The sequence below is a fragment of the Meles meles genome, chromosome 17 (genome assembly GCF_922984935.1).
Source record: "Meles meles chromosome 17, mMelMel3.1 paternal haplotype, whole genome shotgun sequence".
Taxonomy (NCBI): Eukaryota; Metazoa; Chordata; class Mammalia; order Carnivora; family Mustelidae; genus Meles; species Meles meles.
Window position 1 is genome coordinate 68710434 of NC_060082.1, and position 14835 is coordinate 68725268.

Here is a 14835-nt window from a genome sequence, read left to right on the forward strand (position 1 = left end):
CCGGCGGGGGGTGTGGCCAGGGGCGGGGCGCCCCGCCCACTGAGCTCGCTGGGTGACGTTCTCGGGGAGCGTTTCGCAGGACGCCGGGCGGGGGCAGGAGCTTCGCGGACGCAGGGCGGGGGGTCACCGCCGTGCGCGTCGGCGACCCGGGCGGGAGGGCGTGTCCGCATTTTCCTTTCCAGGCCGAACCCGGGAATCCCGTCGCACGCGGCCCCGGTGCTGTCCCACTCGCGCTTCCCAGACCCCACCGGGCCGGCGGCGATGAAGCCTTCCAGTTGGGATCTCAGATCGGACAGTAAAGCCCTTTGTCTCTGCGTTTCCCAGTCAGCGCCGGATCAGAGACTAAAGTTCTCGGGGCGCCTGGCGGCTCCGTGGGTTTCAGCCTCGGCCTTGGGCTCAGGTCGTGGTCTCAGGTCCTGGGATCGAGCCCCGCGTCGGGCTCCCTGCTTCCCTCTGCCTGCCCCTCCCCCTGCTTGTGCATGCACCCTCTCTCTCTCTCTAAAAAGTAATTAATTTTTTAACTAAAGAAAAGGTTCGATTCTGAGAACAACTGGTTATTACAGAAATTTGCTCATTTGCTCATTACACAGGTTTAGGCGGCACGAAACTGTGGTTCCAGAATCTGCCTTAGGTGTAAGGGCACAGCAGGGAATGAAACAGGCAAGATAAGATCCCTCTCAGCTCAGAGCTCACACTCCAACGAAGACAGGTGAAAAACAAAATTTATGATTTCAGACAGGGATATATTTTGTGCAGAACATGAAGCAACGTAGGTGGAAAGGGTTACTGTGTGTATGAGTGAATGTGTGTTTGAGGATAGAGAGCAGACCAGTATAGACGGAGTGATCAGAAGAGCCCATTACCGGGAGCGTCTAGGGGATGAAGCGTCTAGGGGGTGAGTCCAGAGATGTAGGCTTGGGGAAAACCGAGAAGGAACTTGACGAAGCCATGCTAAAGAACTTGGGATTTTTTCCAATGAGGGATTAGAGGCCACTGCCTCAGTGGGACAGCATGACGGCCTAAACTTGTGTCTTCAAAGTGAGACACGCATCTGTATCATCACACTGCAAAGCACACTGGAGGGACAAAAGAAAATACTCTATTTCTATTTTTCCATCTTTTGTAGTTCTATTTTTGTGCATGTTTCTTTTTTTAAAGATTTTATTTATTTCACAGACAGAGATCACAAGTCAGGCAGAGAGGCAGGCAGAGAGAGAGGAGGAAGCAGGCTCCCTGCTGAGCAGAGACCCCGATGCGGGACTCGATCCCAGGACCCTGGCACCATGACCTGAGCCGAAGGCAGAGGCGGTAAACCAAGGAGCCGCCCAGGCGCCCCTTTGTGCATGTTTCTTAATGTACATAGTATATCACATATTCATATGCATTTGTACAAAAAGGGAAGAAGAGTTTTCTGAGGAAGAGCCTCTGTCAGCAAAGTGACTCCCTCCCTTCCCCCACACGTGAAGTTCTGTACCGTGGTAGGCGCTGAGTGCTAGAACCTGTGCAGCGTGGGGTCATTTCTGAAAGAATGATCATGACCATTAAAGAAAATGTTCAAATCTGTATACTGCATCAGTTGTAATTTGGTTTAACTCTCTTCTATCTGAGAGTCCTTCCCTTCTGTACTGCAGAATAGCATGCAGAAAGACTGATCTTAAAACTGCCAAGAGGAGAGTCTGGGTGGCTTAGTTGGTTAAGTGTCCAACTTTCCATCTCAGCTCAGGTCTTGATCTTGGGTCATGAGTTCAAGCCCTGCATTGGACTCTACATTGGGTGTGGAGCCTACTTTAAAAAAACAAACAAACAAACAAAAAAACTGTAAAGGATTTGGCCAAATTGCCCATCCACAAGGCTCCCCATCTTTCCCTTCATTCAAGGGGTTCAGGTTCTATGCACTGACTCAGATCTGGGAATAGGGAGGTGCTATGGATTTCACGGTGAAATAATCCAAGTTTTGTTTTCATTTTTGTTGTGTTGTTTTACTCAGGGTTGTGTTGGTAGCATAGATCAGGTAGAATCTTAATGTACTGTTTGTCTATTTCCAGCCTAGGGACTCAGCATGGACTACCCCCATCCCAGGCCTCTGTGGGTCAGCCCGTTCTAACGCTCACTCCATGCTTGCCGCATGCTAAAGTTAGCGCACTCACGTTGCCTCTGCTCTATTAAGCACTCCTACTTGCCTTTTGCATCCTGGACACCTCTACATCCCATGGAAATCACAGAGTCTACGCTAATGGAACGTCTCCCATCTCCATCCCTGCACCACAGAAATCAGCCAGTGAAGCACGTTTCCAGGACGGTGGTGCACCTGCCATCAGGGAATTTCTTGGAAAAGGGCAGGTGCTCCAGTCCTCTCGGGACATAATTGGGAGGTGGATGCGCAGGTGACAAGGAGAAATTCATTCCGACATTCTTATCTGCCTATGTCTTTGCATTACTTCTACATTAAGCCGAAGAAAATCTGTATCTCTACTTCTGGCATCCAGGGTCATGGCTGAGGTCAGGTTTCAGGGAGGCTACTGAACAAGCAAGTCTCAGCTGTTCACACCAGAACATCGAGTCCAAAATCAACGCATTCGGCTCGCTACAAAATTACACTCCTCTCTTGCTGGACCAGCATCCTCAGTGTGGAAATTAAAATTCCCACACTTGGGGCGCCTGGGTGGCTCATTCGCTTAACTGTCTATCTGCCTTTGGCTCAGGTCATGATCCCAGGGCCCTGGGATGGAGCCCCGTGCACCCAGCAGGGAGTCTGCTGCTGCTGCTTCCTCTACCCTTCCTCTCCCTCACCCCTGCTCATGCTCTCTTTCTCTCAAATAAAGTCCAAAAAATTCCTACTTGCTTTCTGGAATTTCCCCAATATAAATTAGCAAAATACTGCAATTTGTTTCCTGTTTTCAAGTTCTGGATTTGATTTTTGCATCTTGTCCTCTGAATACACTGACAGTGAACGTAATTAAGGATCTAGAAGCGAGGTGAACTGGTAGGTGTTGAGCACGGGGAGAACTGGCACCCTCTCTCAAGGTGTCTGCCTCCCGTAGGTCATCCTGGAGCCCGAAGCAAATCAGGACCATCTTAGAGAGAGGAAGGGGGCTGGAGATTACAGGATCAGGCCACTTAAATTTTCCCAAATCTCATTGCCTCGACTGTAAATGCCTCAGTCTTGGTCTAAATGTTCTAATGTCACAGAAGAGGCCTGAGAGCTTGCAGATTAACCCTCTGAAAGCCACCTGCAGGGCCACACCTGTGACTCATTTTGTGCTCTTTGAGCTCAGTAGCGATAAGAGGCCAAAAATACAATAGGCAACCATAGAAACTTGCTAGTTTTCTTGCTTACAGTGAGCTAAGCCAAGCAATTTGTTATATATTCTGCTCCTGTTTAATGGTCTCCCTGACGTTTTCAACATGCGTGCTTAACAAACACTATTCGTTTCTGTTGCTACCCTCCTCTCCAACACCGCGAGGCTTGGAACACTTCCATTCCGACCCCCATCTCACTTCGTATGTTATTTTCCTCCTGTGCTTTAAAAAAAAAAAAAATCCATTTTCTGGCTCCCTGTTTTTACTAGCTGTCTAAGCTGAATTTTTTTCAAAAACCCTGCAAAGGAATTGTGCTTACATCAAAACAAAACAGAGGCGGTGGCAGCTGGGACGCTTTGTTCCTTCGAAGTAGGCAGGGAGAGGAGAAGCCGAGGGACAGAAGGGGCGCCGGGGGCTCAGTCGTTAAGCGTCTGCCTTCACCTCAGATCATGATCCCGGGGTCCTGGGATTGAGCCCCGCATCGGGCTTCCCGCTCTCCCTGGGAAGCCTGCTTCTCCCTCTCCCACGCCCCCGTTTGTGTTCCCTCTCTCGCTGTCTCTGTGTCAAATAAATTAATAAAAATCTTTAAAAAAGAAAGAAAGAAAGGTGGAGAGAAGCCGTGGACGTGTGGAGCTCCAGCAGCAGCAGAGAGAACAGCTCAGGGGGGTTAGCTTAGGGCCTGGAAGTGTGTCCTTAAATGCCGCAGGAGGCCTCGGTACCTTATCGATGAAAAGAATGCTGAACACAAAAACACGTTCCCTGAGGGAGCATCTTCGTCAAGTTACTCTTGGTTGAAAGTAATAGAAACGCTCTTCAAACTGACTTTCGGAAAGTATTCTGTTCCGTGTGTTTACGAATCTGGGGTCCCCTCATGGAATGTGCCACAGCCGTGAACAACCAGGCCTTGGGAAGAGAGGAATGAGGAGTTGGAAAGCCTGCGCTTCTCATGGTCCTACTCAGTCCCGCTCCATGGCTCCTAGTCTCTCTCTTTCCCTTTGCTCTCCTGTCAACGCGTCCGCTTCCTTCTCCTCTTTGCGGACCGTCTCACTCTGCTTCTCTTTGTATGTGGCCCCAGAACTTCCTCGTAGACATCTTGATAGCTGTCTCCGAGGTGCACATTTTACATTTCCAGAGGAGAGAACCCGACTGACTCGGCTGGAATCACGAGTCCAGCATAACCCAGTCAGCGTGGTATGTGGGGCCGTGCCGGCACCAGCCCTCGACTTGGGAGACGATGGTTCTCAGAGATAGATAATATACCACAGGCCCGGCCCCAGAGTCTGTACCAGTGGGCTTCGGGCTGGTGAGGGGAGGAATGGAAGGCTTTGTAAGTGTGGGATACTATTAGTTTGAGCACGTCCCAGTGGGGACAGAAAATATTAGCAGAGTGGGCTAAGAAAGAAGACTCTAAAAGAAAAGTTACAAAATTTAACTGCTGCCTCCTTTACAGTTTTCTGTGACCAAAACAGATGTCTAAGCAACGGCCTGGCGAGGTTTGGGGACCCACAAAAGGAAGGGTTAAAGGTGAGCAGGACGTTCTTTCCAAAGTCACAACTGACACTATGTGGACTCACCAAATTCTCCAAGCAGGGAGTGCCTCCTTACAGATGAGTCTGCAGGGTCTTCCACAGCTAGTGAGGACCCAGTGTGCACCCGTTCGGCTTAGGAGAAATCCAGTATGTGAAATTAACACTCCTCTTTGGGCTTCTGAGGCGTTTCTCCGAATCCACGAGGAGGGCTTGTGTGACTCTTCACCTGCCCGGAGAGCCTGGGCGCCAGGAAGCAGGAGCCGCGCGCCTGTGTAAACGCATATAAATCCCTCGGTAGAGGGAGGGGTTTCTCCCACGCCGAAGGGGAGCACACGGGGTCACCACCAGCTGTGGAAGACCGGCAGACTCATCTCTGAGCAGGTCCTCCCTCATCTGTAAAGGGACTCGGTGCTGCTCTATCTTTGTGATAACCACTCGCGTTAACTGTTGGAGTAACTGGTCCATTTCGCAGAGGACTGGGGTGGCTTTGGTAGAAACGAGCATTCATTTTGGGGACTAGGGAAAATGTAAACACACCAAAGACCTTGATTCAAACATTATCTTAAAAGATGGTGAGAAAAATTACTGGATAATTCCTCAATAAGAAATATTACACTCTCGAAAGTGTTTTTATAGAATAGAGTCTTGTCAAGGCAGATCTCTGCTCGTGTGTGCTTCCATTCAGCTCCCAGAAAGGCTAAGGTCTCACACCGCAGCGGAGGCACAGGCCTGCTCAGGGGCTGCCGGCTGCTGGTTTCCGGAGGCGGAGGTGAGCAAGTGAACCACGGATTTTAGGACAGTTCCCGGGAAACACGGAATAAAAACAAGGAAAATGGAACAATTACAGGAATCCATGCACTACTGTTTGTTCAGGGCCAGAATATTTTTTCATTCTTTTTCCTGCTTATCTGGGGGCCAAAACAAGGATAAAGACACTGAGACAAGTTACACGCAGGGAACTCAAATGGACAAACGGGCTTTCTTTCCGAAGGTGTCGGTTTACGTGTAAGTTCAAACCCGCAGGCGGCACGAGGTGGGACGTGGAAAACGCTTCGCAGAAACGATGTTCCTCCTGCTCCTCCCAGAGCTGCTAACGCCGGGCCGGTGCGTGGACCTGCTCGGGGAGGCCCCGTTGTTAACGAGCTCCTCACCCTCGTCTCCCGTACACTCGACTCCGAGTCTGCGGACCGGGGCCCTCCAGGGGCCACCGAGGAGCCAGAGCGTGCACCAGAGAGGCAGCCGCTGCGGGATTCAGTGGGGTGTCCCTTCCCATAGTGGGGTGCCCCGTCCCATTGCCAGGCTCCTGCTGTGCTCCCGGCAGGAGGGGTGCCTGCGGGCAGGACACGTGGGCACTTGGCGGGAGAGCCGTGGGGGCTGCTGGGACGAAGAGTGGAGACGTGTCCGAGCCAGACACGGTGCCAAGCGGTTCAGGAAATGAGTCCGCTTCATTCTCAGCGCGAACGGGCGTTCGCACAGACTCTTCCCTCACGTACAAACACGCAGGTCTCAGATGCGGCCGAAGCGTTCGGGGGACACCTGCTGTCCCTGCCACGGAGCACGACGCTCGTCCCGCCAACCCTCGAGGAGGGTCTCCTCACTCATCAAAGGGGCCGGGGCTGCCGGTAATCACAAGAGGGTCTGGGGCGTCCTGCTGGACTCCGAGCACCGCAGCCGCAGAGAAAGGCGGCAGAAGGCCAGTTCCCAAACCTGTCAGACAGGCCTGAGGGGGCAGAGAGAAGGGCGGCGAGAGAACGGCGAAGTGGGTGATTTGGCCTCCGAGGACGGGGCTGTCGGCAGAGCTGGGAAGACAGCGTTCCTGAAGCCCAGTGTGGAGTGCGGACAGGGAAGCCCACCGCCACCGTGGAGGTCCGCGGGCTCAGAAAGAATGAGCTGCTGCTCTCGCGGCTGTGAGGGAAGCAGCGTCCTCACCGAAGGCAGACTTCAGCGCAGGAGTTTGAAAGGAGCAGTCATAAACAGTTCAAAAATGCCCGTAAGAACTGGCTTTTCGTGGGCATCGACGAATGGCTTCTCCGTCTCTCCCTTCCCCTCCCCTCTGTCTCTCTCTCATTCTCCTTCTCTCTCCTTCCCACCTCTGGGCCTTTGCACGGACGCCTCCTCGGCTGAGAATGGCCCTCATCCCGCTCCCACGCGCTCACTCAGAAGCAGGCCCCAGGGCTCTGTCGTGGAGAAAGTCTTCAGTACCGTTCCCTCCGCACGTGCCCTGTCCGTATGAAGTGCCTCTTCAGGGCTGCGTCATCCTCAGGTAGCCTTCTCTCCAGCGTCATCAACGTTCCTCTCCCATCGTGCAGTAACTGTCTGCTTGTTTCTCCCAATACACTACAGGCCAGTGATTTTCAACTGTTGATGTGCAAGAATTACTTAGAGGGTTTATTACGACAGACTGCCGGACCCCGACCCCAGAGCATCTGAATCATTCTGTCCTGGGAGGTCTGATAATTGGCATTTCTAGTAAGTTCCACGGTGATACGGATGTTGCTGGCCCAGGTAACACACATCAAGAACCTGTGTGTGACCAGTCAGAATGGCGAAAAGTAACCAGTCAGGAAACAACAGATGCTGGTGAGGATGCGGAGAAAGGGGAACCTCCTACACTGTTGGTGGGAATGCAAGCTGGTGCAGCCACTCTGGAAAACAGCAAGAGGTTCCTCAAAAAGTTGAAAATAGAACTACCCTAAGACCCAGCAATTGCACTACTGGGTATTTACCCTAAAGATACAAACGCAGTGATCCGAAGGGGCACGTGCACCCGAAAGTTTATAGCAGCAATGTCCACAATAGCCAAACTATGGAAAGAACCTAGATGTCCATCCACAGATGAATGGAGAAAGAAGATGTGGTATATATACACAATGGAATACTATGCAGCCATCAAAAGAAATGAAATCTTGCCATTTGCAACAATGTGGATGGAACGAGAGGGGATTATGTTGAGTGAAATAAGTCAATCAGAGAAAGACAACCATCATATGATCTCCCTGGTATGAGGAATTTGAGAGGAATTTGATCCCACGACAGTGGATCATGGGGGGTAAGGAAGGAAAAAGTGAAACAAGGTGGGATCAGAAGGGAGACAAACCAAAGAGACTTAATCTCAGGAAACAAACTGAGGGTTGCTGGGGGTTGGGAGGGATGGGGTGACTGGGTGATGGACACTGGGGAGGTCTGTGCTGTGGTGAGTGCTGTGAATTGCGTAAGACTGGTGATTCACAGACCCGTACTCCTGGGGCAAATAATACATTTTATGTTAAAAAAAAAAAAAAGAACCTGTGTGTGAGAGGCTGTGGGTTGATACTCCCCAATTCCTAGCACAGTGTCTGGCATTTGCTAAATCTTCAGTGGGTATTTGTTGAATAAATCAGTCAAGAAAGCTCATGTGGATTTTCAGGAGTGTATGAAGCAAGCTTGTCCCTGGTTTCATCATAACCTCCGTCCTCCTTTCTTCTTCTGTTAATATCAGCCTCCTGTGAGCCCTGAGTCCCTTCCTGCTCTCCCTGTCTTCCTGATGCAGACCCGGTCGCTGTGCAACCTTACAGAGGTCCGCTGTCCCGGGCTCCGATTCGCAAACCTGCTTCTCTGTTTCCCATCTTTGTCAGCTAAAACTCATTTTCTCTATGTCCCATTATCCCAGTACTTATTAGGTAAAGAACAAAGTTCTCTCATAAACCAATTTAAACAAGTGCACTAGTGATTTAGCACTAGTGATTTGCATGTCCCTCCTATTTAATTATAAATTTATATCTTAACAGAGCTCTTCAACGTCTTTTGGCAAGGCATTTAAAAATACTTTTTGGGGCGCCTGGGTGGCTCAGTAGGTTAAAGCCTCTGCCTTCGGCTCGGGTCATGATCCTAGGGTCCTGGGATCGAGCCCCGCATCAGGCTCTCTGCTCAGCGGGGAGCCTGCTCCCTCCTCTCTCTCTGCCTGCCTCTCTGCCTACTTGTGATCTCTGTCTCTCTCTGTCAAATATTTAAATAAAATCTTTAAAAAAATGTTTTTAATGTTTAGGCCAGTGCCTGGACTTATTCACGGATTCATGAGCATTTATGAGAGCCAGCCGTGCACAGGCCCTTTCTAGGTCCTGAGGAACAAAAGACGAGTAAGACAGGGTACACATCCTTAGGAACTTAATTCTACACCTAGAGGAGAGACACATAAGAAGTGTCCCTAATGCCAATAGACACACATGTGAAGCGACATGAAAATACGGAGGAGGGGCCACTGACCAGACGGGGACGACTGCAGGACTGTCATGTGGAAGCAACAGAAGCAGCTGTGAACCCATGGAGAAGGAAGACGGGCCGGTGCAATTCTTAGGGGAACTACAGGGAGTGTGGGAGGAGGCTAGACCATATCAACAAACCTCATTCTTTTCTTTTCTTGAAAGATTTTATTCATTTGACAGAGAGACTGTGAGAGAGGAAATACAAGCAGGAGGAGTGGGAGAGGGAGAAGCAGGCTTCCCACTGAGCAGGGAGCCCGACGCGGGGCTTGATCCCAGGACCCTGCGACCATGACCTGAGCCGAAGGCAGAGGCTTAACCCACTGAGCCACCCAGGCGCCCCAACAGACCTCATTCTTATTAAAAAACCATTAGGGATTTTGTTTTGTTGATCATGCTATAGGTTAGCAGTTAATAAAAGTTTAATCTCATTAGGATAGGTGATTTTATAACATTTCAAAGGAGAGATTTCTGACAATTACTCTAAGATCTCAATAATGAAACCACATTTCTGATGAAACAACGTGATTCCTTTACACTTGGGTTCACTTTCCCGGGGCCAGACTCCGACGGGAGGACTGGGCCCCAGGAAGCGTCTAAGTGTGGGGGAGAGTCAGCCCAGCACTCAGCCCCCCGGTGAAGGGCGCCCTGACACACGTGTGGGAGCCCTGGCGCTGGGTCTACGTGAGCACAGAGGGACGCCCTGGCGGGGAAACGTTCCGCTCTGGTCCATGTCCCGCGAGTCTCTGCAGGAAGAATGAGCGATAAGATAACTGCCTCTTAACGGTGGGTTCCGCCTCCCCAGTGAGCCACACCGAAGCCAACCACAGCTCTCGCGGGCTGTCCCTACGTGACCTATGTCACCCTCAGGCACAATCTCTCCCTCCCGCGTCCTCAGACGCACTTGTGGCCCTCCTAGTCCTCTTCCCCATTCAAAGACACTTCCAGTGCCTCGCCGGCTACCCATGGAGTTGAAGCTGTGATCACCGCTCCTCAGTTTTGAGCTCTTCAAGGGCAGAGGCCTTTGTCTTACTCACGTTTCCGTGCTCAGAGCGTGTTTGGACTGTGAATGACACAGTCCTCATTCAATAGACCGTGCAAGGGAATGGACAGATGACCGGGTTTGGGCATTGAGAGGAAGGGCAAGGCTGGAGACTGGCTGGACTCCCAGGGGCAAGGCAGGGATGGGGATGGACCCCAGAGGTAGCTGGTGGGAAGAAGCCCGTGGAGACAGGGACCACCACCCCCCCCCCCCGCCCTGGAGAAATCCAGCAGCAGACAAGGAGAGAAACTCCTGCTCGTCTGGGAGGCGCACGTGGGTAGGGCGATCCAGGCTGGAGACCCAGTCACGGATCTGAGGCCCAAGAGCAGGACGAAGGCTCCACAGCAGTAAGAGAGGAAGGCAGGACCCCGTCCACAGGAAGGTGATGTCACAAACAGAATGGAATCGAAGAATGAGGTACATAAGGAGGAAAGAGGGACCCACCGCTCAAGGCTTCGTCTCAGTCATGGAGAAACAGAGGCAGAACTCGGCCCCTGAGCTGAGAGCACTCGTTCCTGGTCGTGTGCATCCTCAGATCAAGTCCCTCAGGACTTGAAAACGCTTGAGAAAGTCTCGTTCCTCACAGAGAGCTCAGTGGAAACAAGAACCTATTTTCAGCATCTCGTTGGGGCCACTTATCCACAGTCCTTCGTGCTCAAGCTCTCCCGTAAAATGTAAAAGGGAGGCCAGGTAGGAGGGAAGGAGAGAATTCGGACTTGGAGGAGCTCGCAGAGGAGGGGCGGAGCGGGCGAGGGAGAGAACAGGAGCGCTAGAGGGAGCGGCTAGAGCGAGCGGGCAGGGAGCGGGCTGCGGGGCTGCGGGCTGCGGGGCTGCGGGCTGCGGGGCTGTGGGCTGCGGGGCTGCGGGCTGCGGAGAGCCACCCCGGGAGCAGAGAGAAGCGCAGAGCTGACCGCGTCCAAATTCATTCTTAAAAGAGAAACGTTGCTCACTCTCGTTTGTGCCGTGACTCGGAAATAACCGTGACTCATTAGTAAAGAAGAAACGAAAGTCGCCACTGCCAATGCTCAGAGGCTGCGGAGAAATGCATCAGCTCATGGAACGTCAGAGCAAGTAACGAGGCCCCGATGACTTGGGCTTTACTACTGCCGCAGCAAGAAAACGACGGACGTTCCTGACAGCTGCAGCGAATTAATTTCTTCGTTACCATAATTCGGTTTAACAAATATTTCCCAGTAAAGGCACAATGGACGAATCAACTCGATTTCAACAGCACGTGGGTTCTCCGTCTCGTTCTCGTTACCCGCCCCGCAGCAGCATCTCTTTTCCCTTCTGTTCTCCGCGTCTCGCGTGGCACCTGGAGTCGGAGCGCGGGCTCCCGAAGCAGACGCGGCGACGCCAAGGGAGGGGACCCGAGTCTGCCATCAACCCGGTTTGCCAGACGGGGCTGACGGCAAAGATCTGCGAGAGCCGGCTGAGGCGGACGTCGGGGAACGTGGCGCAGACCTGAGGGAGGCCATGCGGGGCAGGACGTGAAGACTGATGGGCCACCGCCGGCTGCTCCCTCGTGACTTGACTCTTCTCAGCCTGGCCGTGGCAGTGACGGCCGTAATGACGTTGGTGGTAGAACGACGTCCCTCGGCCCCCAAATGCGGCCCTTCACAGACCGCGAGCCGCTGGGCCACGCCAGTGGCCGCAATGACTGAAGTGTCCACGCACACGTCTGGTGGTGAGGCAAACGTGGAAAGGTGCAAGAGATTGTCACTTGACCCTAACACAGAATTCTAGAAATCCCGGTGATTCTAGCTCTTGGTTCTGACTGGAAACGCGCGAGTCGTGCTGAAGCCGCTCCGGCGGCGGAGCAGACAGGGGGGCCGGGGAGGCGCTTCTCGCAAACCCCCGCGTCTCCTTGGTCAGTGCGCGCCGCGGACCGCAGCCCGGTGCTCAGCCAGCCTCCTCCAGACGTTGTTATTCTGTGTCTTCCCCTGCGGATGAGCCTGGTCTGTGCTGGATCGGGACAAGAGGCCGGTGATCTGGATCCCAATGCCTGGGAAGAGTCAATTCAGGCACAGTGACACAGGGGGCAGTCCAGGTGTGTAAGAAAGGGGAAGGGGGAATTGCTCGACTAAGGGCACGCTTGGTCAGGAGAGCGTCCGTCTTGTATCTTCGGTTTTCCAGGCACTGTCCCAGACAACTCCGAGGTAGAAGACATCACTTCTGACCTTGGGAAGCAGGCGGTGGATTAGGGAAAGGGACACATCTTCATGAAAGGAGCCATGGCTCTCTTCCTCACACCACCAGCCCGGGAGGCGGCCATGTCCCATGAGACCAAGGGGAGGCATCATGGCCACCCTCCAGGGCCAGATGGTGACGCCCAACAGTGGTTCTGGGACAACGGGAAAACAGCACATGCTGCCGGGAGGCTTCCGGAGGCCCCAGACCCCACATCAAGGAGGCACCCCCGTCCTGCAGGAGATCTTACTGTTCTCAGACAGCTCACAGTGTCTCCTCAAGAACCACAGGCCACTGGGGAGAGCGGCCCAGCCGGCCCTCAGTCCCAGGCTACAGAGCGTGGGAAGTGGCTAGAGAGCTCGTGGGCACACTTTCTTTGTGGTAAATGAAACCTTGACCCCTCTGGGGGCAGAAAGAAGGACATGGGCACGGTCTGCCTGTGTGAGCTCTGTCTTCTTGAGCTCCGGGTGCCCGCCACTCAGAGAGCGCTTGAGAGGTGTCAGATGAGTGGCAGGAGCACTGAACGAGATCAGAAAATGCCTTGGGAGTCCAGAGGTGGGAATGCTGCCTCGTGGTCTGGACGGTGCTGACGTCAGGACTTCATGATGCAGTAGGATTCAAACAGCAGAAGGGAAAGACGACCCAGAGGGCTAAACATCGTGTTCAGAGGCCAAGAGCTCGGAACGCCCAAGGGAGGGATCAAGGGGCAGGAGCAGTCGTCAGTAACAGATGGTTGTGGACAGTGTCGCGGACACACGGCCCCTGGGTCCCCACGTGCCACCACTCTGCCCGTTCTACAGACGAGGAAGCTGAGCACTCAAGCGCGGTAACCGACCTCTCCACTGTCGCACGGAGATAAGGCAAATAAGAAAAAGGATGGAAATATGGAAGATATTTGCAAGTACACAAGATACAGCCCACATATTTTCTTTAAATTCAGCTCAGGTCTTCGCCCAAGTAGAACAGGGACTCCTCAGCCCCTGCAAGCCATCCCCATCGTTAGGGTAATGCAAGGATCTCAGGGTTCTAGATCTCATGCCGGGAAAATACTGAGGAGGCCTGTCTGGTCTTGGCCACGTGCCTGCCCCAGAGACGTCCGCCGCCTGGCCCGCAGGCTACTCAAGCACAGAGGGTCTGCTGCCGGGGCCCAGCCTCCGGAGGGTCCCATCACGGGGGACCCCTCCCTCTCATCGGCTTTGGGATGTATGCGGGAGGGTGGGAAGGGAGGTCTCCGCCACTCGTGGTCCTCTGATTCTCCTTATCTTTCTCACTTTGGAGAAATCTCCGTGTCTCTGTTTTTGCTGTCCCCTGCTTCCCCTCGCCTCCCCATGTCCCGTCCCAACAAACCATGACAATCTCCCTTGAACAAGAAGCCCTTTTGGAACCAGGGAGCGAAATACGGAGAGCACAGCACAGACAGCTTTTTCCCTTGGAAATTCCACAGCAGTAAAAGAAAAACAAAAATTCCAATTAATATCGCAATAAATTAATCGACCACAAAGGTACTTTTTTTTTAATGTTTGCTCTGTGGCAGGGACTATATGAAACCTTTTTACCCTTGAGGCAGGTACAATTATTATCCCCACTTTATAGCTGAAGAAACCAGAGCTGAGAGAAGTCAAGTGTCTTACTTAAGATCACAAGACTCCTAAGTGATAGATGGAAAGTCAAGGTCAAGCATGTCTGGCTGCAAAGGCTAAGGTCTCTTCGCTGCACCGAGTAAGGGAAGCAATCCTTCCCTCTCGTGTCGGAGCAGGAGTTTCTTTTTTCTTTCTCTTAAAACAAAACCCAAAAACCCTACGTAATTACATATTCTGTATTAAGTAACAAGTTTAAGAAGAAACTTACCCTTGGTCTCATAAAAACTCATATCAGTTTTCATTTGTTTTTGTCACCTTCTAGAACTTTGGATTTGCATACTTAATTTTTTTTTAAAAGATTTTATTTTATTTATTTGACAGTGAGAGAGAGAGATCACAAGTAGGCAGAGAGGCAGGCAGAGAGAGAGGAGGAAGCAGGCTCCCTGCGGAGCAGAGAGCCTGATGCGGGGCTCGATCCCAGGACCCTGAGATCATGACCTGAGCCGAAGGCAGCGGCTTAATCCACTGAGCCACCCAGGCGCCCCTGCATACTTAATTTTTATGGAGTTACCGTAACAACACAGAATTTTGTAGTGTACATTCTCAGCTGCCACTGTACCACCACGATAAATTGTATACAGTTTCATTGTTTTAATACATTTTATGTATTCGATATAGCATATGTAAATTATATACAGTTTCATTGTTTTAGTACATTTTATGTATTCAATATAGCATATGTAAATTGTATATTTTCATTTCTTACACATACACATACATATATTTCTGTAATCTTCTTTTTTTAAAAAAGATTTTATTTATTTGGCAGAGAGAGACACAGCCAGAGGGGGAACAGAAACAGGGGGAGTGGGAGAGGGAGAAGCAGGCTTCCCACAGAGCAGGGAGCCCGAGGCGGAGCTCAATGCCAGGGCCCTGGGATCACGACCTGAGCTGAA

The 14835-nt window shown here is 52.1% G+C and overlaps 1 long non-coding RNA gene across 5 annotated transcripts; it reads left to right on the forward strand.

The window, feature by feature from the left end:
* The first annotated feature begins 102 nt into the window (after positions 1–102).
* LOC123927485 lies at positions 103–14334 on the forward strand. Of its 5 annotated transcripts, none has more exons than XR_006815472.1 (4): positions 103–295; positions 591–709; positions 4751–4824; positions 5821–7481. It is a non-coding gene; the product is annotated as an uncharacterized LOC123927485 (long non-coding RNA). The 5 variants fall into 5 exon arrangements; XR_006815474.1 differs by having other exon boundaries at positions 7173–7481; XR_006815473.1 differs by lacking the exons at positions 4751–4824; positions 5821–7481 and adding an exon at positions 14267–14334.
* The last annotated feature ends 501 nt before the right edge of the window (positions 14335–14835 follow it).